Source organism: Ixodes scapularis, unplaced genomic scaffold, assembly GCF_016920785.2.
Source record: "Ixodes scapularis isolate PalLabHiFi unplaced genomic scaffold, ASM1692078v2 PGA_scaffold0__279_contigs__length_252992795, whole genome shotgun sequence".
NCBI lineage: Eukaryota > Metazoa > Arthropoda > Arachnida > Ixodida > Ixodidae > Ixodes > Ixodes scapularis.
The window spans coordinates 169444694-169470616 of NW_024609835.1; positions in this window are offsets into that span (position 1 = coordinate 169444694).

The following is a 25923-nucleotide window of genomic DNA, read 5'->3' on the forward strand; positions in this document are numbered from 1 at the left end:
TGTAGTCATTACGGTTTGTCGTTGCCAAAATATTCCTAAAAAGCGCGATCACCAGAAAAGTTGCGGTTATGGAACGATACTGTTTTGTGAAGCCAAGATTATACTCGCGAGACAAGGAAAATTCACTGAAGATTGTCTCAAAACTCGGAAAACGAAAAAAATTGAATTTTTGCTATTTTATTACTTAAAAGCGCCGCAACCTGATGCATACGGCAGAGGTGTCGACAATCAGCTGATCGCCAAGATCATGTACTGCCACTATTCAACGCGCTGATCGGATTGAAGGATATGCGTTGCAAGCAGAAATAAACAAAGTGGTAAATAACAATACGTTACAGTTATGCGAATATCAGAAAGTACATACGAATAAGCTCGTTGACAGAATAACCAACGGGAAGACAGACGTGAGCCCCACAGCTGCGTACGTATCTCGGTTAGGGCTAACACGGACTGAAAGTGGAGAGCCAACTTGAAAACAGGGGTCGATAAACTTTTCACGCGACAATATTTGGCATCCTTGTCCCAATCGAAGGTCATTCTGTCGGAACACTCACGCTGTTGTAGCCTAAAACACTTTGTGCAACCAATTTCGTCCACCACGTCGACCGCCACAAACCAGCCGCCATGTTTTAAATCCAGGATTAAGAAACAACCAAAAACTAAGCGCCCAATGTTGAGAGCTTAAGTTAAGCGTATTTTAGTGCTAGGTTTAGCGATAAGCGATTTTGGTGCAGCTGAACGAAACCAACACTTAGCTTAGGTTCCCGGCTAAGCTCCGCTTTGCGCTAAGCGGCGTCGGGGCAACCGGCCCTTAAACAATCTTCCATGTCCACAAGGTCTTCGGGTCAAGATATACAATTTCCAAGTCGAAATGTCTTTAGAGGTTGTTCATTTTGACTAAGAATTCGCAATTTTCGCAGTGATTGATTTGAGAACGTTTTTGAGGCAGTAAATGAAGTTGTCATTTCCCAAAACTTAAGCAATAAAAACAAACTAAAATAAATGACTTTTACTTGAGAGATAGCATATGACAACAGGGGGCTATGACAACGTCGTAAATTCTAACCGAATAACATTGTTTCTATCTTGCACCTGCAGGGGGGGGGGGGGGGGGGGGGGGGTGTCGTGTTGTGCAATGAGCGATGCAAATTCGCTGGACTATGATTGTGACGACATTGTACGGGAAAAAACAGTAATCTTTTGGGCAAGTTCTTCTCTTCTCTTGGTGTCAACTTTCGCATTCCTCAGTCTCGGGTTGCGTCAAGATGTTCAATGTGAACCAACTCACTTGCGCCTTTACGCTCTGTTAGTAACGTTTTGTCGAACAGCGGGCTCCCTCCACTTCATTATGAGAATCGAAAAGTTGTATCCCACTGTCCTTTCCGTGGTTACTTCGTAAGCGCTTCAGTCTGAACACATTTTTATTTGTGCCAAATTGTTGAGAAACCCTTTGTGTATACTCCGTTTTATACTAAGTGTGCCTGTAAAAGCTACAGGCGCGAACATTGGGCTTGATCCCGCAGCTCATTCGGACGCGTTCTCGCGCAAACAAAACCCTAGATGAAGCCACGCGCTCGCGCCAGTAGCTTCGACAGCGTTGCACACTAAGCATGAAACAGAGCATACTGCATACAGTTTTCAAAGCAAAAACAAGTACTGCATAATTAGTTCACAAGACAATTTATACAGTTACACTTAAATTGTTTTCTAAGTACTTTGTAGAGGTTAATAATTTGGTCGCCACAAACGAAAAAAACGACTTTCAACATAGGAATCCGTGTTTTCGGTGTTAATTTTTTTTTCAAATTCTGACTTTTTTTTAGGGGGAGGGGAGAGGGAAAGGGGGCGAGTTACAGATTCGTTTTTTTTTTTGCGTAAATTGGTGATGTTATAACCAATTTATTTAAAAAAAAACACCGATTATGTGGGAAATATATAAACCCTGTAAACAAACACAGTCAAATTTGAAAAGAAAAAAAAAACACGAAACCATACTTACAACTTATAGCTAAACCACATGTAACCCCCCCCCCCCCCTCTCCAGCCCCCCCTTCCCCCCCCCCCCCCCCCCCCCCCCACCCCGAAAAAAAAATTAGAGGTGAAAATGCATTAATAGTTGTAGAGCTGCGAGATTTTTTTTTATAGTTTTAAAATATGTTGTAAAAACGAATACAAGAAAATATTGTAAGTGTGTCAGTCATTAAATAGCATTCATAAGATATTTGAGACTAATAACAATTTGGTGGTGCTCGTGCACTTGCCTGCCGAAAAAACAAACATAAGGTGCGTATAGGCCTGTATACACATCACAAACCTATTTATGTGTTCTCGTCTTTGGTAAAAAAAAAAAAAAAAATTGTTAATTTCAGAATGCTATATATCGAAGGGCGAAGTCACAGAAAACACAACTGTGCTCAATGAGAGAATAGGAGTTCAGTGCACGCTCCCCCCAGGCGCAGTGCGTCCGCTCCGCTTTCGAGAACACATCTGCGCGACATCGGCCAGGTCGGTTTCAGGCGCGAGCAGATGAGCAAAGGTCGCTGCTGATCGAGAGGGACGACATCGTCGCCACACGAAGCAGGGCTATTGAGAAGAGTACCAGGAGGATTCTATTCCTCGTGTCGTGGAGAGTGAAGGCAGGACACGATTGTAACTTCGACTCAGGACATCCTCATGTATGACAGTGGTAAGATAAGACATTCCCTTTTTTACCTGACTTATTATGCAACCGACTTCTATAACGAGACTTGGCAAGGGAATCATATTTCACAGATCAATGAAAATAGTGCATGCTTTGAAGATGCCATTTTAGTATGCATCCTCCTGTTACTAAAGTCCATCGCACGCAACGTATAGCATCGACAGTCGTGACCGCAGAATTTTCACGCCATTCCGGAGAAACTACCCTAATGACCATAAGGCTCCGTGTATTTCTAAGAACAGCGTTCCTCCCTCGCAACCAAGAGTGTAGGCATCTCGCGTTCATGACGCCACCAATAATGTGTGAGATAATTTATTGTGCGTGCTAAATGCTGTGAATTAAAACAAAACAGGGTTTTTTCCGAAATAGCACTGCATAATTGTTTATATAATAGGCTATGACGCCGGGGGTCGTCCGGTCGCGTCAGCTCATGTCGACATATCCGCCCACGCCACCTCGGCAGGAGGGTTTTCGTGCTTACCTTTGCCACGAAGCATTTGCCTGTCTAGGGCACCATGGCGCAGGATATTCCTGGCCACGTTGCTGACTCTTCAAACCAGATTGGGGCATGCACAGCGTCGTCCTGAATTTAAAAGCGCAGTCGTGAAAAGGCTCCACCTCGCCGGTCATGGTGGACTCTAAAAAAATCTTGTCGTAACAAAAAGAAATCATTCAAGGGTTCTTTGGCTTGTTCATAGTTTTGGACCCTACACTGTTAGCAAGTGCCATGTATTTGGTGAATATTTGGGGTGAAAAACACGCTATTAACACAAATTACCGTAAATTTACACGATGAGTAACGGATAATACGTACAGATATCATGCGAGGTTGTAAAAAAACGTGTTTTGGTTTGGTCATACACGCATAACCGTGTAGCCGACCTCGATAACACGCATCGCCTCCGGCGACGACCGCGGCATTGCCGGCTATCGAAGCACCGGAATGCTTGGGGACACACTTAGAAAGGACCGTCGAGACAAATGCCGCGGAAAGAAACATGTCTCGTAAGCAGATATGCACCAAAAGCAATTACGCCATGTCGCATGACGTTGGCGAAACCCGCGCTTACCGTGGCTCGCCGCCATTTTCTGGTCGATGGCAATGCGGCTTCCTCATGTCGCCCATGTTTGCATTTAGTTTAGGGCTCTTGGTAATAGTTTCTTACACACCACAAATAAAGTCATGGGTCCAATTATTAGTTCAAAACAGTTAAAATGGGTATAAAAAGCGTGTCTTCGATGTGAACACGTGACATTGCAGTTGGTTTCGTTTTTGCTTCAACCTTCAACTGCTTCAACTGCTTCAACTGCAAGCGATCTGGCCGATCTGGCCATGGCGCAAGCGCAGCGTCGATGTACGGTGGAAGCAAGAGCCGGTTGGCTTTCGTTCTTTTTGTTTGACCGGAGAAATTTCTGGCAGCCGCTATTGTTTTGGTTTGACGGGACGCGAGAAGCTTCGCATAGAGCTTCGCAGTTTGCGAGCACATAGTGAAGACGTGACCGGAGAAGTGCCCCTGTGATGTTCCCGGAAGACGGAAAGTACCATTCGTCGTGTGTGCTTTGAAAGCGAGGGGAGTCACAGGGTCCACGAGTGCGCAACCACAAGCCAAGGTTCACGACAGCGCTGCGTTCTTCGGCGATCTCGTTCTGTTTGGGGCAACACGGCGATGCGAGAAAGGGCCGAAACGTTCGTGGTGTGTGGTGCGGTGCTTGTAGGTAGAAACCCGCACTAACGCGGAGCTCATATTGGTTGTTGTGGGGTTGCGTTTGGCGGGTTTAGCCCCGTCGTCGTCAGCTAATCCGGTCCAGCTGGTCGGGGAGGACGCAGCGAGCGTTCTTAAAAGTAAATCTTCCTTCGTTCCGTTTCAAAATGTGGAAGATTCCCGACACATACCGTGAGTAAAATGCTGCGGACGTTTTCAACAAAATTACGTCGTTTTAATTGAACAAGGGACTTCGGATAGTTTCCCTAAATCTGCCGTTTCTATGCTTCGTGTCGTTAGACTGCATTTGCACAGCGACGTGTTCGCACAGCGACGCACACCGCTCGAGTAGATGATTCGGTCCCGCAAACGACCGGTTATACAGAATTTCAGGGAAACTTAAGTCACCACCGATGTTTTCCTGTAAATCTCGTGTGACTCGTGTGAGTTTGTTGCGCTCATCATGCGGTGTAAATAAACTAGGGCAAGATTTTCTACCTGCCCACAGATGCATGAACTGAGACCAATTTTTTACGTAGAGAACATAGTGGTTTTGTTTACATTGGGAAGAGGCCCGAATTTGTCTCTTTTCCCTCTGGCACTGCCCCAAGTTTCAAGTTGCAGTTTCAGTAGACATACCTACTAACAGGTACAAACTGCTCTAAAGCAGGTAAAAGACTGGGAAGTCAGGACGGTGCGGACACCGTGTTTTGCGCTTCTCGCAAGGTGACTGATGCTTTTGCGAGGTATGCGGAATATGCAAACGATTTTGTTATGCCCTTCGTTTGCGTCTCCAGAAAAAAGAATAAGATTATTTACAAATTTAGGCGCAATCACAAGCCAAGATTTACGATAACAGTGCGTTCGCTTCGGTGGTCCGTGTAGTGGTATTATACGCTGCTTTCTGCAACACCGCGTCATGACGAAGAGCTGGAACGGTCACGGTCCGTGCTGGGCTAGCGGTTGACAGAAACCCGCATCGCCCGCATCGGCACCGAGTGCACTTGGGCTGTTGATGCTCGAGCCTTTCATACGCGGCTTGTCGCCAGCTGATCCTGCTGCTCGACGGTGAGGAAGCGGCGAGTGTGACCTCTGAAGTAAATGTAAATCCTCGTTCATCCAGTTATCCAGTGTCAAAGTGTGGAAGATGTCCAACGTGTACTAAGGGCGGGAACTACGAGCGTTTTGCCTTGCTTTTTTAACCGAAACCAGAGTAGCGAGATAATTGCCTTGCGTACTCCAAAATGACGCAAGCAATATGTTTTAACAGGTCGAGTACGTCACCGCGGATGTAGGCGAGACTGTGCACTGTTTAAACGCTTGCAGTATCCACGAGTGCTACCAGAAAAACGACGTCAACAGAGAAGGAGCTCGCGATTTTAGCATAATGCAGTGCCACGGGCTCGTGAATTTTCAATGTGGCTATATAGAAATATAAAAAAAAACAAAAAAAACCGCATCAGCGCCACATTAATGATCACGAATAACACCGGTCACAAACTCCCAAGCCTCACCGCTTCGCTCGACACCAACACAACATACGACAAAAATCTGCATCAAAACGCCCCAAAAGTGAAGGCGTCTGCTCCCGTACGCGTACTAAAATTAGCGGAAGTGAAGTGTTGGGCGGATGTCCTTCACAATAATATATATAAAAAATGCCTTGCGCAAGTATAATTTCCATTGATTATTGAATACGTACTGATACAATCCCAATCATTTGTTTTTCTATCTGATTCAAGCGAGTCGGACTGCTCATAACACTGGTCGAGCATGAAAATAACAAAAATTTAAACTTTTTCATGGCCGGTTTAAGATTAATTGTTAGTACATCGTTGTTTTTCGCAAAGGACTAATTTTACAGATTTTGCCTCCATACTTTTTAAATGCAAACAGCTCTTACATACGGCTGTCCATTGTGCCGTGTTTTGTGTCTTCTTCTATAATTCGGTAACGGTCAGCGACCAAAGAGCTCACCCGTACATGTCAAGCATATATACGCCGCGGGGAGAGTGCGTTGTTAGTAGGAAGTGTCGGGCGTAGTGTCGGTGTTTTGTTTGTGTATGTGTCGCTGCTGTGTCCTACGTGGTGCTCGTGTTGTCTGTGATGTATGTAGAGTAGCAGTCTACTCGTGATAGTTCCCAGCGTATTAACCGACTCCTGCTTTTTTTTTCATTGGTTGCTAGAAATCGCACTAGGTGGCGCAAGTTACCGCCCGATTACAAGAGTTTGCTTGAGCTATTTATCCATGTAAGTTCAATATTTGTTTTGTTTTTTTTTTGTTTTTTTTTTGTCTAGCGGTTTTGTCGTAGCTGCCGACGCCACCGACCGCCGACGATGCACGTAGGTACCTTTGCACGTAGCTACGTCCGCCGCTCGGAGACTGTTTACTGTGCATAAAAGACATCGAACGAGAACGAACGCGTCCTGTATGCCTTCAGTTCGGCTGAAAGGCGCGGCTGGCTGGGCTCGTCCCTCGCCTGTTCTCGGCTGCTGGCCGCCATGTTTCATAAGGAACACGTTGAACCGTGCTTCTCGGAAGGCAAACACGGTGTAGCGTGTTAACTTTACACAGCACCTCATGTGTAGACGAAAAACACAGATGGCTCCGTGTAAAACGAACACGTTTCGACGTGTTTGCTATGGGACAACGGTTTACACGTCTGGGCGTGTTATTTTTGCTAACAGTGTAGAAAGTTGTTTTAAGTATCCCCTAAAAGGGTTCTTTGTGAAAAACCTGTAAAAAGGTCCTTTTAAGTTTTCTTCTAAATTTTAATACGAAAAAGTTTTTCATCGTTCGTTTGCTTTTCTAGTGCTCCAGGAGGCGATAATGCTTGAGGCGAACGTATTCTTCACGAGCTGAAAGGGTTCTTGGGGCGTCAAAGCACATTTCAAGAACGCATATTTGTAGAGTGTGGCAGCCACCATTGCAAGAACTCCAGACTCGTAGGAGGGTTGTCTTAGGTTTCGCCCCTATTCCAACATTTTTCGTCTTACCCGAGCAACGCAAAGGCTTTGTGGCAAAAAAAAAAAAAAATGTATACCAACTTATAAAAAAAAGCAAAAAAGGCATGCAGTTTTAATATTTAAAACGCAGTTGGGGCTCGGCGCGTGAGCGATGGTGATGACACTATTCCCTTGGATGCAGTCAGTGCTGGTGGTAAAGCCTTACATGTAATGACGTTACCGGTAACGCCTCACTTTTTTCAGTTACGTAGTGAGGTACTCGTTCCTTTTTTTTTGACAGTAATAGGTAACGTACTGACGCTACTAATTTCGATTAACGTTACATCTTCCCAAAACCTGAAAAAAAGAACTCTCACTGTACAAACTCCCCAGCGCCCACGCCCTTTGACAAAAAACACTGCCGCCAAAAATAAATAAAATAAATGCTGTTACCGTCAATTAATAAAAAAATAATGCAAAATGACTTGCGTCAGATTTTATTGATAACTGTAACGGTAACGCGTTCCTTTTATTTTGACGTAACGTATGTCGGTAGCGGATCCTTTTATTTTGCAAGTAACGATGTAACGTATTTCTTTACTTTTTTTTAGTAGCAGCTTAACACTGGATACAACAAAGCGCTTGGGCACCTACTCCAAACCATCCCATGTTTCTTGATTTGTCGAGAAACTGAGACCTAAACTTTGTGTTCCCGCTCTTGTCTGGTTAAAGTTTCTTCAAAGTTTCCCGGATACCCAGAAGGAGCAAGGTGGGCTACTCACGTTCAAACTACCCGCAGTAGTATAATTCAACATTGTAAAAACCAAGTCGTAGGACAAAAAAATCAAAAAATAAACTTTCAGCCTTTCCACTCTGGTGAAAAAGGAAGACCAGCGAAGCTGTACGCTCGTGCCGTGTTTTTTGTTCGTCCTCGTCTGTTTTGCACGCTGTTTGCTACAATGAGTTCCCACCAGCTCGACCACCTATCCATTCTTCTATAATAGCTGAAAGGTTGCCGCCATCTATTAGCGATGGCGGCAACCAGACTGGTTGTCTGATGGTCGTCGTCGCTCATAGATGGCGGTAGCTGTCCAGAGTTCTGTGTAGTTTTGTGTCGACATTTCTTTGGTACCGGGCATGAAACTGGAGAAACTTGTCTTTAACAGCTCCGCTGTAAAAGGGACAACACAGACACAGGTCTCAAACTCAGCTGTACATTTATTCCCCCAGCCTCGCTTTTAAAGACAACACACCGCCATCCCTCGAGCGCACGACATCACTCTGTCGAGCACTCTCTCACCCCAACTCCCTTTTCAGTTCGTAAACAAGATCAGCAAGCTAACCTCAGATTCGGACGGAATCACTTCCCTCAACCCACAACCTTGACGCCGACACCAGGCGGGAAGCAACAACCGCTCCACAGATCGTTGAACTAAACTAAGCCTATAATTTTAACCTTGAGAACTCCGATGAAACTCGACAAAGCGTGTGACCTCCAGAGTCGACAACTTCTTAACCCCATCCTCAGCCACCCTCTCTCTCTCTCTCTCTGAAAAAAAAATATGAAGGACGAAAACATTCAATACTTGTTAGTGAGTGCGTTGGTAATGATGTGTTTTTAGAAAGAGTTATATACGAAAAGACATGGGACGGGACAATAGGGAGTTTTAGCAGATCGTTTCCTCGCGAACGGTTCGCCCTCAGAGATACAATAGTAAGGGTGCAGGCGACCTCGAACGCATCGGCGACGCCACTGCGCATGCGCGCGCGAGTCGTTCGGGGCGTCGGGAGGCTTTTCTCGTTCGTTTCTCCCATTCCGGCCGCGAGAGCCGTCACCGCAACGCAGCCAGCACCGTTCATGACTCGTGTGAAAAAAAAGATGGCGGTCGGTTCGGCGACTGACTTCGTTGACCCAGTCGAGCGTTCGGCTTAGTACAGCGAGAGGCGAATTTCCGTCCTGCTAATCTGCTTCATTCGAAAGTCTGAACTAAATAATTTCGAGGACTGCTCACAGTAGTAAGCGATCGCGAATGCCGTAAACTGCGCATGCTAGTAAATATTTGCGATCTGCGGGCAGACTAGCTGCCGTGGCGACCGCGACCAGACGAAATGATTTGGTTCAACGGCACACAACGTGAACGATCGTTCAAATTCAAGATGACCGAGACACACCACATACCTTTACGCTCGTTCAGATACTTTTTACTCTATCTAGCTTCGCAGTTCTTGAAATTTCAACCGGCAAATGTTACGTCGGCCGTCTTGTTTACATCAGGCGTACGCCGCAAACACGAGCCGCCACGAACTTACACGATGCAGAATGTTTCACATGTTTACTAGAAGATGGCGCAACCGTTAAACACTATCATCATAATCTTTTCCACGGTTGCGCCACTCTCACGATTCGCTAAAATATGTCAAATTTCACGTACGGTTTCACGAAACAGACTCGCTGCACCGTTCGTGATTTCGGAAGCGTATGCTCAAAAAACGACTCGCTAAAACTCCATATTGCATCTTGTCCCGTCTCCTGTCCCGTCTCCTGTCCTTTCGCATATAAATCTTTTTAAAAAACACAAAACATACAACAATAGCACTTTTGAAGAACCCTAAAACAGCTGCGAAAGAACACGTACTTCCAAAAACAAAATGAAAACCAGGAAACCATGGCTTGCACAATGAAACCACACACTCAAAGGCTTAGAAATCTCTTCGTTGCCGCGTTTATGAATGTTAACGGGTTCTAATAGAGTGTGTGCTTTGATCGTGCGAGCCACGGTTTCCTGGTTTTGTTTTTGTTTTTGGAAGAAAGTGTTTGTTCGCAGCTGTTTTAAGCCTCTTCAAAAGTGTTGTTAATGTATCTTTTCTTCTTTTTTTTTTTTTTTAAAGAGAGGGGGGTTGGGTTGAGGGGGGGATTTAAGAAGTCGACTCTGGAGGTCACACGCTCTGTCGAGTTTCATCGGAGTTCCTCAAGGTTAAAATTACAGGCTTAGTTTAGTTCAGCGACCTATGGCGCGGTTGTTACTTTCCGCCTGGTGTCGGCGTCAAGGTTCTGGGTTGATGGAAGCTACTCAGTCTGGGTCTAAGATTGGCTTATTGATCTTGTTTACGAACTGCGGAGGGGGTTAGAGAAAGGATGGGGTGAGAGAGTGCTTGAAAGTGTGATGTCATGCGCTTGAGGTACGGTGGTTTGTTGTCCTTATACGCGAGGCTAGGGGAATAGATGTTCAGATGAGTTTAAAACCTGGGTCTGTGCTGTCTTTTTTCTTTTTTTTTTTTTCTTACTTTTTTGGGTTTTACGATGTTTAAAGTTCACCAGCTCGCTTGCATCCCCTCTGTAATTTCTAGTTTAATTCGACTTCCTGACTCTGGAACTAGAGCGCACGAGCATCACCTTCTGCATAGCAAGGCTATATTGCTTAATATTTTGACGTCAACAAAAAAAAGGCCGACGCGGTCATAGATGGGACACGACTGCTGTGGAACTCTCGTTTCGGTCGCTCATTGATTTACCACGAGTCTTAACCGTACACTGACGCAGCACTCCTGTTCAACTGGTCCCTCTGGGTGACTGCTTGAGGTGACGCAGAATATTCAGTGCTAGGGCTTTGCAATCTACGAGGTGTTGGCGCGAGAACGGGAGTAAGTTATGACTGAGCCGCGATTTCCATGGCAGCAAGCTTGGCGTGTGGGTTGGGTTCCATCATCTTATGACATCGGGTTTTCAAGCCTCCAGTGTGTTTTCAAATACACTTGCATTTGATTACAACCGACTGAGACAAGACCGGTTTTTAAACCTCTTGTGGCAGCTTCAAAGTTGTTTCCAAGTGTGTGAAAGGGAATGTACACTTCCTAAAATTCAAAGTAAAATCACTTTTTTTTTTTTCGGCGCCATAACAATTCGGCGTATGCTCACTAAGCGTCCAAAATGATGAATAAAGCATTCACGTGCGCCCCTGTGCCCCGATATCTGCGAGACCAAGAAAATGACTGTATGCAACAGACGCAGAAGGTGGCGTTCCTGTTGTAGTGTTTACTTCGCGTTCACACCCTGAGACTCAATGAACTAGTTGGTGTTTGTGCTGTATTAAAGAATTGAGAAGTAAAGAGTATTTATTGAAAGTGAAGTAACTAATGTCAGTGTCTGTGGCTGTGGTTGTATATATATCTCCGTCAAGATGGTGCCGTCAACGTACGTTGGCACACATGTCGTAAATTTAAAAAAAAGTATATATTTTGTATTAATAAGTTCTCCAGGGTAGAAAGCGCGCCTATGCGTATTTAGCCCGTGGGAGGAAGGGTAGTGCCGGACTGAACTGAATTCGACGACTGAATTGACACCTAAATTTCTCGTAGAAGGTTTGCTCGTGACGTGTCCTCTGTCTTCGCACAAAACAGGCATTGGAAAATACAAGAAGCGTGATTTCTGTCGAGGGTTAAAATCTAAAATGAGGCGCGTACGTTGGAGAAAAAGTATCTGTATATTGAATAGCATTGGCCGGATAAAAAACTCCTGTTGACTTAGGAGCCGTCACATTGATTGCACAAATAACTTGTTTGCCTATTACAATTTCTAAAAAAATGCATTTCACTGTGCCAATGTCAGAATAACGCCCTTAATGTCATAATATTATGGCGTCTGCCAGTTATCATAAAGAGGCACTCAAACAACCTTTGTAAAAGCTACCCCAACTATCTATATTTTCTAAAATCACGGCCGTTACCGTTTTCGGCATACTATAGTTAGTATCGCGAAATCTAACCTAGTTCTTGTAAAACTGGCAAAAGAAAATGAGGGTAAATTCAGCATTAAAATATACCCTCACCTTTCAGGGCCGCGAGGTAAGTGGCAGGCAGGCTTGCACGTCTAGCAGGGAAACTAAAAAAATAGACTATCCCGGTCATTCTTTTGTGCTGATGCGCGGGTGCGGCAGCGAGCTTCCAAAGCATTCATGACACCAAGAAAACTGCTTTTAATGACTCGGGAACAAATGCTACAGTCCAAAAAGTGAACCCTTTTCTGCCGCTCATATCACGTTTTTGTTGTTGCCAATAGAGGCTTTTAGCTTGCAAAAACACGGAGAGGATCAAAATTGTAACTTAAAAACTTTTGGGTGAAATTATTCCAGAGGAGAGATGTTTGTTTTGTGTGTTGAGCAAATTGTCAATAAATCGGGACTTTGAAGGAAACGCCAGAGTACCCCTTTTAGGGTCATGTGAACTATCGTAAACGTAGCACAGGTTGGTGTGCATGACTTGAAGAAGGTCTATATTTTTGCGAGTTTTTGTGCTCATGTAGGGCTTATGTGGAGCTATCGAAACTAGCCTTTTCCGCTGAAAATTGAGGTTAGTTCTGTTTATAACAGAAAATTATAACGAAAAAGTTTGGAGCCAGGAACAAACTGGCTTTACGTATTTTGAAGCTGTTTATATTGTAGAAATAATTCCTGGACACCCTAATAAACGAATGCAGGTGGACATATACAATTGACTATTTTATAGAAAAATATGTTACACTCAGAGTAAAATTAAATGTAATAAAACATTCAAAAAGGCTGCACTATTACCAACACACATGACGGTAAACATCCACAGCAATCGAATAAGAAAAAAAATATATAAACCATTGCCAATAAAAAAAAAAGACAGGTTGAAAGAAAGACAAAGAAAAAACAGAGTAAACTAAATCCAACGATTCGAGAATGTGCACAACACACGCCAGAAGTAATGGAAGAAAATCAGCCACTCTGACGGTACGCCCGGTGACCACAATCAATATCAATTAGAGATACGGAACTGGAGGCGTGCTTTCCGGACGGAATTCCGCTGATCCGAGGAAATCCTTTTTTTTTTTTTTTCAGCCCGAAAGCGGAGCACTGCTGCGAGTACAGTTGCGTTTCCATTCCGCCAAATACGAATTCGTTCCATCGGGCGCCTCCTGATCTTCCTCGGGATGGCCGAGGATTAGTTAATGAATATGGATCTTCTGTTGACGTCGAGCAATACTTTCTCGTTCTCGCAGAATCAGTTACGCTGTGCAAATAGTAGTAGTACTCGAGTTTACAGCTCGCGGGCAGGAGTTAGAGTGATATCTATATCGTCTCGCTGCAATTCAACCAGACCCGTGAATTCTTTATCAATTGTTGTACAGTGCGCCCCATACTTAACGTCGCCACTGGAACGCCCGACTTTTGCGGAGCAGCGCTATCCTGGCGGTAGCCGTTTCAACTACTAGTCAGTCACGTAAAGGCCATTCCCAATCTTCGGAGGACCGGGGAAGGGGAGGTAGCAGGGCCGCCGCTAAGGGCCCCTAGTCCTGACTCTGCGAATCACAGACTCATATCGTCAGAATGGCGTTTCTTTTTTTTTTTTTTTTTGTGCGCTTTGTTTGCATTTTGGCAGAGCCTTTAAGATTTCTCCTCTACGACGCATTATCAATTTTTATTCGTTATCAATATTAAAGGAGGAAACAAAACGCAAAAAGAAAAGCAATTCTGACTGTATGAGTTTGTGATTCGCAGAGTCAGGCGCCCTTTAGCGGCGGCCCTACTACCCTCCCTTCTTCCGGTTCAAAGATTGCGAATGGCCTTCACGTGACCGACTAGTTGAAACGGCTGCATCTAGGATAGCGCGGCTCCGCGAAAGTCGGGCTTTCGAGTGGCGGCGTTAAGTTTGGGGCGCAGTGTACCTAAGTGGTGTTTGTCTACACATTTATCGCGATCTTCAGTAGACTCTTTTCAAAAGGTGTGCGCCATCTAGAAGCTGCTTCGTTAATTTTACGAATTCGCCATTGCTTGGGCACGAGTATGCATTGGACACGAGGGCTGTACCGTTCGGCGTGAACTCGGCACAGCTTGTATCGAAGACCAGTGCTGCGTCAACGTTCTGCGAGGACTCACATCTAATCACACGCTTTGCGCCCCAAGAACGGCGACGGCCAATGTTGCTTGATGGGGTTTTGAAAAGGGTATATTGTGATGTATAAATGGGCAAGGAAATGTCTATGTGGCTGCGTGCCCAGATATCCCAATGCTTGCAGGCCAGTAGAGAATCCTGGTGGAGCGTGGCGATTCACAAATCCTCCTAATTTTTACGCCAGTGTGTCGCTCAACTAAAATTGCGATGATTTCTGCGCATCTTATGTCAATCTAACGCTATTATTCTTTTTATGTTTGTAATACAAGCCGACTGGTATGTTTCTCAGAGTACTTTTTTTGAGAGAAAGAGAGAAAATGTTTAATTGCAACTCCCGTCTGCGAGTTCTGTTTTGGCAGTCTACCTCTCTTCGATGAGTAGACTCGTCTTTCCTGAGTTTACTTAAGTGTTTTTCGCCCCCTATAGTCGACGCAATAGTACTTACGCCGGAGGTTGTTTAGACCGGACACAACACGCAACCAACGACTGTAAACACACAAAGTATGGCTGTCCAGAGCTGATTTTCACTCGTATTTTATCAACTTAGTGTATTGTTTGTTTTTTTCGACGCGAACTACGATATCTGTCCTCATGCCTCAAAAGAAAGCGAAAACCATAAATGTGTTGGTTTGTTGGACAGGTTCTGCTGGGATACTTATAACAAAATCCGAAAACAGGAGCCTGACAGTAGTGCAGGGTTCCTGAGTGGGCAACTCTGATATTCGAAAAGCTAGAAATGGCGTCTGTGAACGACATTGTGATGCATTTTAATAATATTAGTTACTTAGAATACCTTCAAAGTTCCTGACTAAGCTGGAGTTTTAGTGCAAGATGGTATGACAATTTTATCATTCACCGCGGAAGGACGGTTTACGTTATCAAGATGAATACAAATACTTCTTAACGCAACAAAAAAATGAGTTTTCTAATTAAAAAACAAAACTATTACATACGTGTTGTTGAAAAGCGCCTACGAGGCCAGTTACTTTTATAAAAGTTTCTTCAAAACGAAACGACACTGAATAATCTTTCAGTGGCCAAACAAATAAATGCAGATGTTGCCTTGGCGTTTTCAATCGGAATAATTCGTGTAGTATTCAATAACAACAAGCAATAAATTAATATTCTAATGAAGACAAAGGATACAGAAAGCGCAGTGTAATTCTCGAACTTGACTTAATATTAATATGCAATTTTTATAAAAAAAGTGCGCTTTTTTTTAATTGAACGTTGCGAACGTCGCCTTCTCAAAAAGAAAACATATTTCTAACTTCAGCAAAAAGTATATGGCCCTAACATTATTGCATAAGAAAAAATATGTAGAAACACTTTGGTTTAACTGAATATATCACGCTCTGCTCGCCATGAATCAGGTTTTTGAGTAGAATTGCCTCGCTCTTCGTCAAACATTGAGGACGTCGGACAAAACTAAAGTGTCATAAATATGAGTGGCTAAGGCCTGCAAATAACCGCGTAAGCTTTGTTTATAAATTAAGCAGAATGAAAATTGAAAGGGCTTGACAGATAATGGAGGTGAAATAATGCTTTATTTTTTCTAGACTAATCAGTGCTTCTTCTTTAGTCCTCCTCGGAATTCAGCTTCCAGTTATCGCGTGTGTATGGTTTCCTTCCATGTTATGAAACTTAAGTCGTATTTTCTTTTATTCTTTCTGCAGAACTTAACGAACTTGGTCGATCGTGTTTCTCCCCAAATAAGCTAGTAAAGGACGAAGTGTTCGGGCACGCGTTAAGTTAAATGCTGCTTGCGGTAATCACCTGTGCCTCCCGAAAATACCAAAAGAAAAATGCGAGGACATGTTCTTGCTACTCCTCTTTCCTGCATCTCGATAGCTGCTGAGGCGGAGCAAACTTCAGGGAGCTTCTGTGGTTAGTGAAGAAATGTTGAGCCTGCGTCGGGCCATTTATACTGATGAAGGGACGAAAAAAAATGACTGTGCTTATGAAGTCTCCAAAGTTTACTTCAAATACTTTATATATCCTTGTATTTTAAACTTTATCGAAACTGAAAAAAAAAGAAACGATGCAGGTATATATATAGTTTCGCTATTCGTGAATTCCAATCCTTTTTCACGTGTGTAAAGCTTACATACTCCAGCTAAGGTAAGTAGTGTACAGTTAAATCTCAGTATTTTTCTTCCAGTTTAATATCATAGGTTGTGAGCTGGGTACAAAACTTATGTGTTACCGGTATTGAAGACCAAAACATCAAGTAATTAGTCATAACATAGCAACATTTTATCCTTACTGTGTCCGTCGTGTCTTCTTTTACTGAGATATAAATGGCTTCTGAAAATGTAGACGAATACTATCATTTTATTTCCTTCTCTTTTTTATGTGATATGTACGCGAACAAACTAGTTCAATCCATGCATGCAAGGCGGGTTCAATGTTTGTTTTGTATGTCGTTCTCGATTTTTTTTTTAGTAGATCTGACTTTTGGTATATATACAGAAGCACGTTTAGACGTTGTGCGATAAAGTGTAGACCTAGATTTATTTGTAGGAATAGAAAAATAGCTCGTTATTGCCATTATTATTATTCCGGATACGCGCAAAAATAAGTGTATGTAGATACTATGGGATTTCTTCACTTAGTGTACGGGACTCTATTAAAGTGAGCAGTACGTGTAATTCATCTTTTTCCATGCTTTTCTTGATAAACAGAATAATTTTTTGTGAACCTTTTCTTAGTGAACGTATCAAAACGGTAAAAATATTTTTCGTTTTTTTTTTCGGAATATTTATGATATGGAACTTTGAGCACATAGCTTTTTGGTCTTATTAAATGCGCATTTTCTTTCGTGTGACAATTTGTTTTCATGCTGAATATAGTATCGCTTTACATCCAAAGCTAAAGTAGACCTTTGTGAAGCAAAGATCATTCGTCTTGCACAAATAACTTCTACTGTCCTTTTTTCTAGACCCTTTATTCTTACTCTCTTATTCTACGAGTGTCTGACAGGAGCTCATAGAGCAGTTCTAATCTAAATGAAAACGCCAGTTTATACTGACTGTTTTATTATTTTAAAACCTTAGCTTCTGGGAAATTTAATTGCGTCATTCACCCTGCTTTTGAGAAAAAAAAATTACTAAGCAAACACAATATGAATCAAACTAGGATAAACTAGAACACACGGAATTATTATCTTTCTTTTTGAACTTACGCATTATTTATGAAGCCAACTGAAACGTATTGCAAAGCGGCGGTAGCGAAGTGAATTATTAATTAATTATGCGTTATAAATAATGTCCTGCATTATATATATGCATATATATATATGTATATATATATATATATATATATATATATATATATATATATATATATATATATATATATATATATATATATATATATATATATATATATATATATATATATATATATATATTACTTTTGTAAATTAAAGGAATGATCAGAAAAAAAATGAGAATAAAAGAAAAGTAATCCCATCCACAACCTTACAAGTTTGAACCTTTTGATGGGATTTCATGAGTAAATTTCAAGAAGACAAATGTGCTATGGAGTCAAATAACTTCACATAAAAAAAAATTAACAACAATTGTTGCTTTAAATTTTCATATCTCATTCATCACTTCAGCTAGTGATATTTCTATCAATGCGGAGATAAGAGCCTCTAGATTACAGATCAGTTTATGCTAAAATATGGGCCGCTGTTGGTGGTAAAATTGTATTTCTTGGGGAAATTTTTAAAATGCGCAATTTTTTATGCTTAGGAAGATATTTTTTAATTGGTTTAATGGGAAAATAATAAGCGTATTTTGTAAGCCCCAAGGAATGATTACACTCAAATTGGTATTGGCCTTGCAAATTTTAGGCTCATTCTTTTAAAGCTGGCATTTCAACGATTGTATAGACTGAATCGCCGATAGTATAATACACTAGGTATCTTGAGATGATTGGTCGAATTAATTAGGATATTTTTAATCTATAATTGTTTTTTAATTTTCCTGCGTATACGGTGTTCCTTTAAACTTTTATTTTTAACTTTAGGTGGCTATGTTTATTGTCTTGCAGTTAATTAAGATAGTTATAAAAAACTGCAAATTGAATATACACATATTCCAGAATGTTTGCTCAAGTCAAACACTACACCTTTGGAGGAACGGTAGCATGTATTTGAAATTGAAAATTTGATAAGAATATTACATTTTTCAATAAATCATTATATTGGAATAAACATTAAAATAGTAGTAGATTGTAAGAATGCCCCTTTAAAATGAATATATGCGAAAAAGTAATATAATGAAATACTGACAGAATTTAACTTAAATTGTTAAACATATTGAGTGAATTTTAGTTCAAGACATTTATTCGTTTTAAAGTACTTCGCGAAACCTGAGTATAAGTAATATAAATCAGTAACAGAGAGCCATCATGTTAGTGGCATAATGCATAAAAGTTATATCTGGGCAAATTAATTTGGATCTTTGATTGAAGCTGAAGAAGTCGGCGACGAAAAGGGAATAATAATGTGATATATATATGTTTTTAGTTACAAAAGAAAAAAAATTAATTAAACGAAAATAAATCTTTTAAGCAAACTTAAATAAAGAAATAATTTCTTGAAAGTAAACATTTGGCAGAAATCTGCCTGGTTGGGTAAGAACAATTAGAAGAGGAGGGAGGAACGCCAACCAAAAATAAAAAGGAGCCCAACGTTTCGAAACCTGCTTGGTTTCTTCTTCAGGGGCGACTGTGTGCGCGAGGAGCAAGTGGTCTTCTTTTACGGCGGTGGACGTGATGTTTTCGCGATCGTAATGTGGCTGAGCCCGCTGACGTAAGCCGACGGTAAAGCGCCAAGCGACCGATTGATGTTTTGCGGTGTGGTTTGAATGTGCCATGACTCGACGAAGAGCCTTTGCCGGGAATTGGTCTCAATGTCGAGGAATCCTCGACATTGAGACCAATTCCCGGCAAAGGCTCTTCGTCGAGTCATGGCACATTCAAACCACACCGCAAAACATCAATCGGTCGCTTGGCGCTTTACCGTCGGCTTACGTCAGCGGGCTCAGCCACATTACGATCGCGAAAACATCACGTCCACCGCCGTAAAAGAAGACCACTTGCTCCTCGCGCACACAGTCGCCCCTGAAGAAGAAACCAAGCAGGTTTCGAAACGTTGGGCTCCTTTTTATTTTTGGTTGGCGTTCCTCCCTCCTCTTCTAATAGAAATAATTTCCCTTCAAGGAGCAAAATTTATTGGTTTCTGAAAAAATGTTATTGGTGCTAGTACATACACCTCTTCGCACAATACCGGTGCTACCTAGTAAATAAATTATCGTGCAACTAAGAACACAATACAAAATGCTGAAAACTTCTCATGCGTATCATATAATTGTTCCTCTTCATGAGAATTTATAAACCGCAACCATCGCTAACATTTAATACGCGTCGATTCAAATAAACCGGAGTGCTTTCCAATGTCAACTGCTGACTCGCAATTGCCAACAGTAGATATAGGGATGAGAGCCAACGAAGACAAAATGGCGAAGCAACACAAAAAACAATAACAAATGAAACCGCGAAATAAAAAAAGAAAAACGTGAAAATAGCGAGGTTTTGCGCGGTAGGCCACTGCTGAAATGCAGAGAAATATTGAGCGGAAGCACTCGTGCAGAGAGCATCTAGCCTACGGAATGGCACCAGCGTTCCTCGCAACCGGCGTATGAGTCCAAGCGCAAAGAAGCACCGCATCAAACATTCATGCATCAAACATGGAGGGGCAAAAAGTGGCGGGAAAAATATATAAAAAAGACGGCAAATGGTAAATAAAGGGCAAAGGGGGACGGTTGGAAAATATCTATCCCCGCTCTTCCTTCCCCTTTTGCAAACCGAAGCGGGGCGCCCCTTCACGCAGATTTATGGTCGGGATCTCCACCACGTCGTCTTCCCTTTGTATGGTTCATTTTGATTCTGTCTCGGAGACCTAGCCCGATCGAAACTATAAAAAAAAAACAAAAAAACACGGAATTTAACAGGCATGCGCGAACGGCAGTAAACACAACGTTTTCGCCGGCGGAACGTTAGAATAGGTGCAGAATATATATCGAGGAGAAATCAAATGAGTTGGACCACGATCATGTGGGTGTTCTAAAAATAGACAAGATTGACGGTAAGTTTTGGGAGTTACAAGAGGACCTGGCTTTATCGGGGATATACGCTGACGTCATCGGTTTAGCGACTTCTTTGGTCTTTCGTGCCGGGGATGTTCTTTTATAGAGTAGCGCTACGGAATAGTGACACCGTCGAAAATTATTTGAAACTGTTAAATTATTTTTACAATAATACCTATCTGCTTTCCCTCTAGCCTCAAGAAAAAATCCGGTTCCAAGATAATTTATAAAATTGAAGGTAAAGAATTGCATGCCGAATCCAAAATGTCTTCACCCCTGTTTTGAAGATGTTCGAATGAAACTTGAATTAGATGGAAGGCGATTTATGTAATCATAAAGTATCGCCTACTGAAAAAGTAACAAACTTTTCAGTGTAAGAAATAGACGGCAGCAAAGGAAAGTCTCAAAGTTGAAATGTTCTCCTCAAATCGTCCACGAATTGAAAGTTTCTTAATGTGCAACACCACAGTGCCAGGTGTTACATGATGATTAATTATCAACAGCTCGCCTGTACACGCTTCGTTATTGAGGCTTATATATTGTATACAGCTGTCAGTCATCCGCTTTATAGATGTTGCGTAAGACATCGCAGCACAAAGCAGCCAATCCCTAATTTTATTATACCATCCTTACAGTTATGAGAAACATCGATGGTACGAAAACAACACCGAAACAACTAATATCTGGGGCTGGCAGTTTTAATTTTTTTAGTGTAGATTTTTTTTAAACAGATATTATTTGGTTTATATTTTATTTGCTACAATCGAATACGAGTCGCATATTTTACATAATCACTTTGTCGGCAGCGCCTTCAGGTAGCACGCTGGAGAAAAAAACGTAACCTGGTTCAAGTTTTGCAATTCAACGGGCTCGACAAAAACCTAATATAGGTCTGCTATAATGCGCGATTTATGGTCAAGGTATTTTGTCTTTCCCCTAACAAGGCGGAAAAAAGCTTGGATTTTTTTTAGCTATCCCATAAGTGCCAAAGTTACATTCATGAGCCCCATATCCCAAGTAATAGCCGACATACCAGCTTGTAAAGCCTAGATCAGACATTAGATTAGGGATTGACGCCCTAAGCAACACAACCTAAATAACATGGTAGTAGTGCTGAATTTCCTACGTCGCCTACAAGAAGCCAGTAGGAAGGGTGGATTGGACATTTGTACTCATTAAGCGTTCTTCTTGGACTCGAGTTCTCATTAGCTGAATACGCTTCCCACCTAAACGCTGACGAAACGCTAGTGTCCAGTGTGTGGCCCGTGTTGGCCTCTAATAGGTGACGCTGAGAGTACAGCACTACGGCCCTGCTTCATAGGTGGTGCTGTCTGAAGATTCAAGGTCACGACTGAACAATCAGCAGCGAAACCTAACTCTGGCATTTGCTCGGGAAATGGGGTAAACCATGTCGGGTGAGAACCGAATAATCGCGCAGTGAAGCCTAATTCTTGCACATCTTGGCGTTTTCGTTCCAAAATATGGAAATATTTAGCCAAGTAATATCAGGTTTAGCTTTTTTCTTAGCGTCTGACATTTAAATTTTTATATTTTTAGAAACAGTTCAAACTTTTGTGAGATCAATTTTACACTCTAATTTTGTGTTGACGTCTTAGTCCTACTGCGGACACTTTGGACGCTGATGGTGTTTATTCCTGAAGGGACGCAAACAAACTAGATCAGGGTAGAGGTTGACCAGTACGCGCAATTCACTTTTATACTCCTTATTTTATACTAAACTGGTTTCATTATTCTGATGAGCATTACGGATGTGAAGGTACGGGAACACGTTACTAAAAAAGTGTCGCTGTGTTTCAGGCGCTTGTTGAAGGAGGTGTTGCATATTTGAGTAGTTCAATAACCATTGCCGATCCTTCGGCACCACGAGGCCACCAGGAACGAGTGTGCCCTTTCGGCAAGCGGACAAAGCACGGTTTATAGAAAGTGACACACGTAACAACATCGGCGAAAGGCTAATTTTTTTTTTTATCAGCGCATACAATTTTAAGCAAACTACTTTTCAAGTTGCTATTTTAAACGCTGGCGCGTTTGATATACGTACTCTCGTCATTTGTCAAAGTTGCAAATGAAGCTCGCATAATTATGACGCTTTAATCACGCGCTGTAGCTGTCACTTTTTGTAAACATTTGAAAAGTTATTTAATAAGTAATACGTTTCAAAGTGCAACAGGTGCCTGAACTGTTTTATCTCCCTCCCATTTTATCCTTTCTTATTGCTGCTCTATGATCTTGCCAGTTTATATCGGTATGGCGTAAACCACAAGCTAGACATTTCAATGTACACATGCCGGCGAAATTTCGAACAGAACCCCTTAAGTAATGTTTACTTTCCCATGGTCAAAATAGCGCTTACGAGTTTGGCATTATCTTTTCTCTAGAGCAGAGAGATAAATGCATTCTTCTTTAAATGCGAACCATAAACAGGTTCCAGCGGCAATCTGAAAATCGTTTTATGATTTTGTTGCACGCGTACGCCAGGTCAAACTAGATGAGACTGGATGTGAACATTAACAGTTAATATGGCTAGCAACTGCAACTGCTTTTTGTGGGGAGGTGCAGTGATGTCGCGGCGACCAGCTCGAAGTCCAGGACAAAATGGGTAGCCGTAAAGCGGAAGCCTGTATGGCGACCGACTGTACTCTTCAGAGCAAATACGTTTTTTTGAGGAGCCGAACTCGACCGTTTTCGTCTTGCTGTAGCAATGGCTAGCTTAAATTTTTTAAGGCTTTACATAATCAGCCTATTTTTACTAACAAATATGATGTCACCCAATCTTTACTAACGAAGGCCTTCCAGAATGGGGACATGAATTAGTTGGTAGTGTGCGTTATTTTTGTCTGCTACACACTACCAGACGCATTAGAACGGAAAAAAAGCTCACAGCCAAGTTGTTTTGCTACTCACTCACGGGAATAGCGTCTGCTCGACCGAAGCTTCTTCGCACACGTTATCGCTCCCTCTCATCGTTTCGCGCGTCCTCGCATGCACTGAGATTTTTCTCACTATTTCAGCGTTAACTGTCAGTGCTGCTTTCGAGCAAACCCCGACAGGATCCGTACGCCTAAACTATGTCATTCTGGGGAGAGAGTCAAATCTACGCCTTGCCAACGCTCCTCCCATCTACGTTACCTTTGGCGTTGTCATCGTTAGTTCGTTGGCGTTGAAACGATTTGGAGAACGACAACGTTTCGTGTCTGTGTAGGCGTTGTAAGAAGAAAATGGGGGAACCCTTGAACAATCACGTCATTTACTACAAGGCTCACTATCGGGCTATGGCTCCTTCGGTCTCTCGGCCCCCTCCCCCTTCCCCGCCCCCCTCCTCCCTCGCCGCCGCCGCTTTGGCTCCTGGAACATTCTCGGAGCCTGTACACGGCGCTCGCTTACTTATTCCTCTCTTAGACACGATCAGACCATGCGTGATTCGCTCTCCGTGCGAAAAGCAGGAATGACGAGTCCGCCGCTCTGAGCAGAGTAGACGGAGGCCCGCAGTGGACACGAGAATATCAGAAGGCGTAAGACCACGAGTATCACTCGCGAAAGGCAGCGTGAAAGCGCTTTTCGCGCATTTCCTAAAGCACATCTTTGACAACTATTCTACTACTAGCGCCTAAAACAAATGTTCTGAGGTACACCGTTTCACAACGCAATAGCTGCCGCTGTTAGCAGTATGCTTTGTGTGGTCGTTTGCAAGTTTTTTTATAACTTTCTTCTCTCATACGCAAAGGGACGCGTGGTGTTCGACATGCTCGGCATGTTGCATGGGTTCCTCTTCCAATATAAACAAAGAGCAATAAACAGGGGACCATGCTCCTCAAGATAGAAAACGGGACATCCCAGGGGGAGGGGTCTAAAGATTGATATTCGCCATTTTCGAAAAATAGTTTATTGTTGCCAACTGAGGTGCTACATGCGTGCTATATCCAGTAACTAAAACAAAATATTTTTACACACGCGTCTTCGTGAGGGAAAAAGCGTTTGTGATCAATAGCACTTCTAAATTTCACTCTCTGGTTAAATATTTTAAAGTACCTACGATTATTTTTGTAAAATATATTTTTAACGAGTGGGCGTAGTTTTGGATTGCTTCAACTCGCTTGGTGCAAATTTCGAATATATGCATTCCTGCGAAAACGGGACAGGATTCTTTATTGGGACAAAAAGACGCGACGGCAGAAGCGGACCCGAAAAACAGGACTGTCCCGGCCAAAACGGGACGTCTCGTCACCATAGTAATAAAAATTAAAGAAAAAAGCAACTGGCATCACGATTCTTTTTAAAGCCACTTTGCTCATAATACTCATCCTTTGGGTCTGGTAACCAAAAACAAGATGTTATAACAAGACTGTCTTATTGATAGAACACACTTGAAAACAAGAATTCAAGAACCTTGCTTTATTCCGCATCTTCCTGTAGACATGAATGGAATTTAATAAGCCGTTTAGCTCTATTCAAGTTGAATCGCAAAAGAAAAACATAGTGAATAATCCGAAGTGCCTCGTTACTTTACTCTGAACTACCTAAGGTGGCTGCTTTATTTCTCGGCGATATCTCATCAGCGATCCGCCTGGACAGCAATCCTCCCAAACTCCCGGGTTATACAAAATCCGCACGTCCGTCGGAGCTCTCCGGGGACTGCGTCTTCGCCGGCACAGTCCGTGTTCGCCATTCTTTACGCGCCGTTATTTATACACTCCGCCCGGTTGGGGAAGCTCGGCGCTGGTCCCCGAAAAACGGATGAAAGCTCCGGCCACATGGGGACGCGTCGACGGACGACGATGGGGGGACATCCATCACAATCAAGATGCTTTCCGGCTGATAGCCACTCAGGAGTGGAAACTATACGTGCGTGTCACGGCCACACCTGGGACACGGAGAAAAATAGGGCAGAGACAAAGGTCTTCGTTGCACGATATGCCTTCGGATAAGCGATAGAGAGGCCGCGGTAAAATCTGGAAAGGGTGCGCTCGCGCGCGCGTCCACGGACATGACGGAGCGGTTTGCGAGGCGAGCTTTGTCGGACGATCAATTCCCGTGGAAAGTGAACGCAGTAAAATAAGGGTTTAATTTTGCTGAGCGGGTGGTTTTGGGGCAAACCTCAGCGAGTTCGAAGTGTGCATGTGCAGTTCGCATCAAATGGAAGAAGAGCCTTGAATGATTTTTTAGGTAGTCTAGAACACGGTGGAAGATGAGAAAGGTGTCTGAAAGGTGCCACATCGCCATGAACTAGCGTGTCGAAAATTCGCTCGTATTCGGGGCAAATGCCGTGGTATGTGCAGTAGGACTACACTCCGTTTCCCCTTAAGGTCGAGAGAAGGCGATTGTACAATCCGATGGGCCAATCAAGCACTGCTGAAAGTGCAAGGTGACACCGTTTGGCGTCTTTCTGCTTGTGCTTATCCGCCGTCTCATCCAATCAAGCGGGAAGTGTGTGCCGTGGCTACGTTTTTATTATTGAGTAAGCATTTTAACGCCTTGGCAT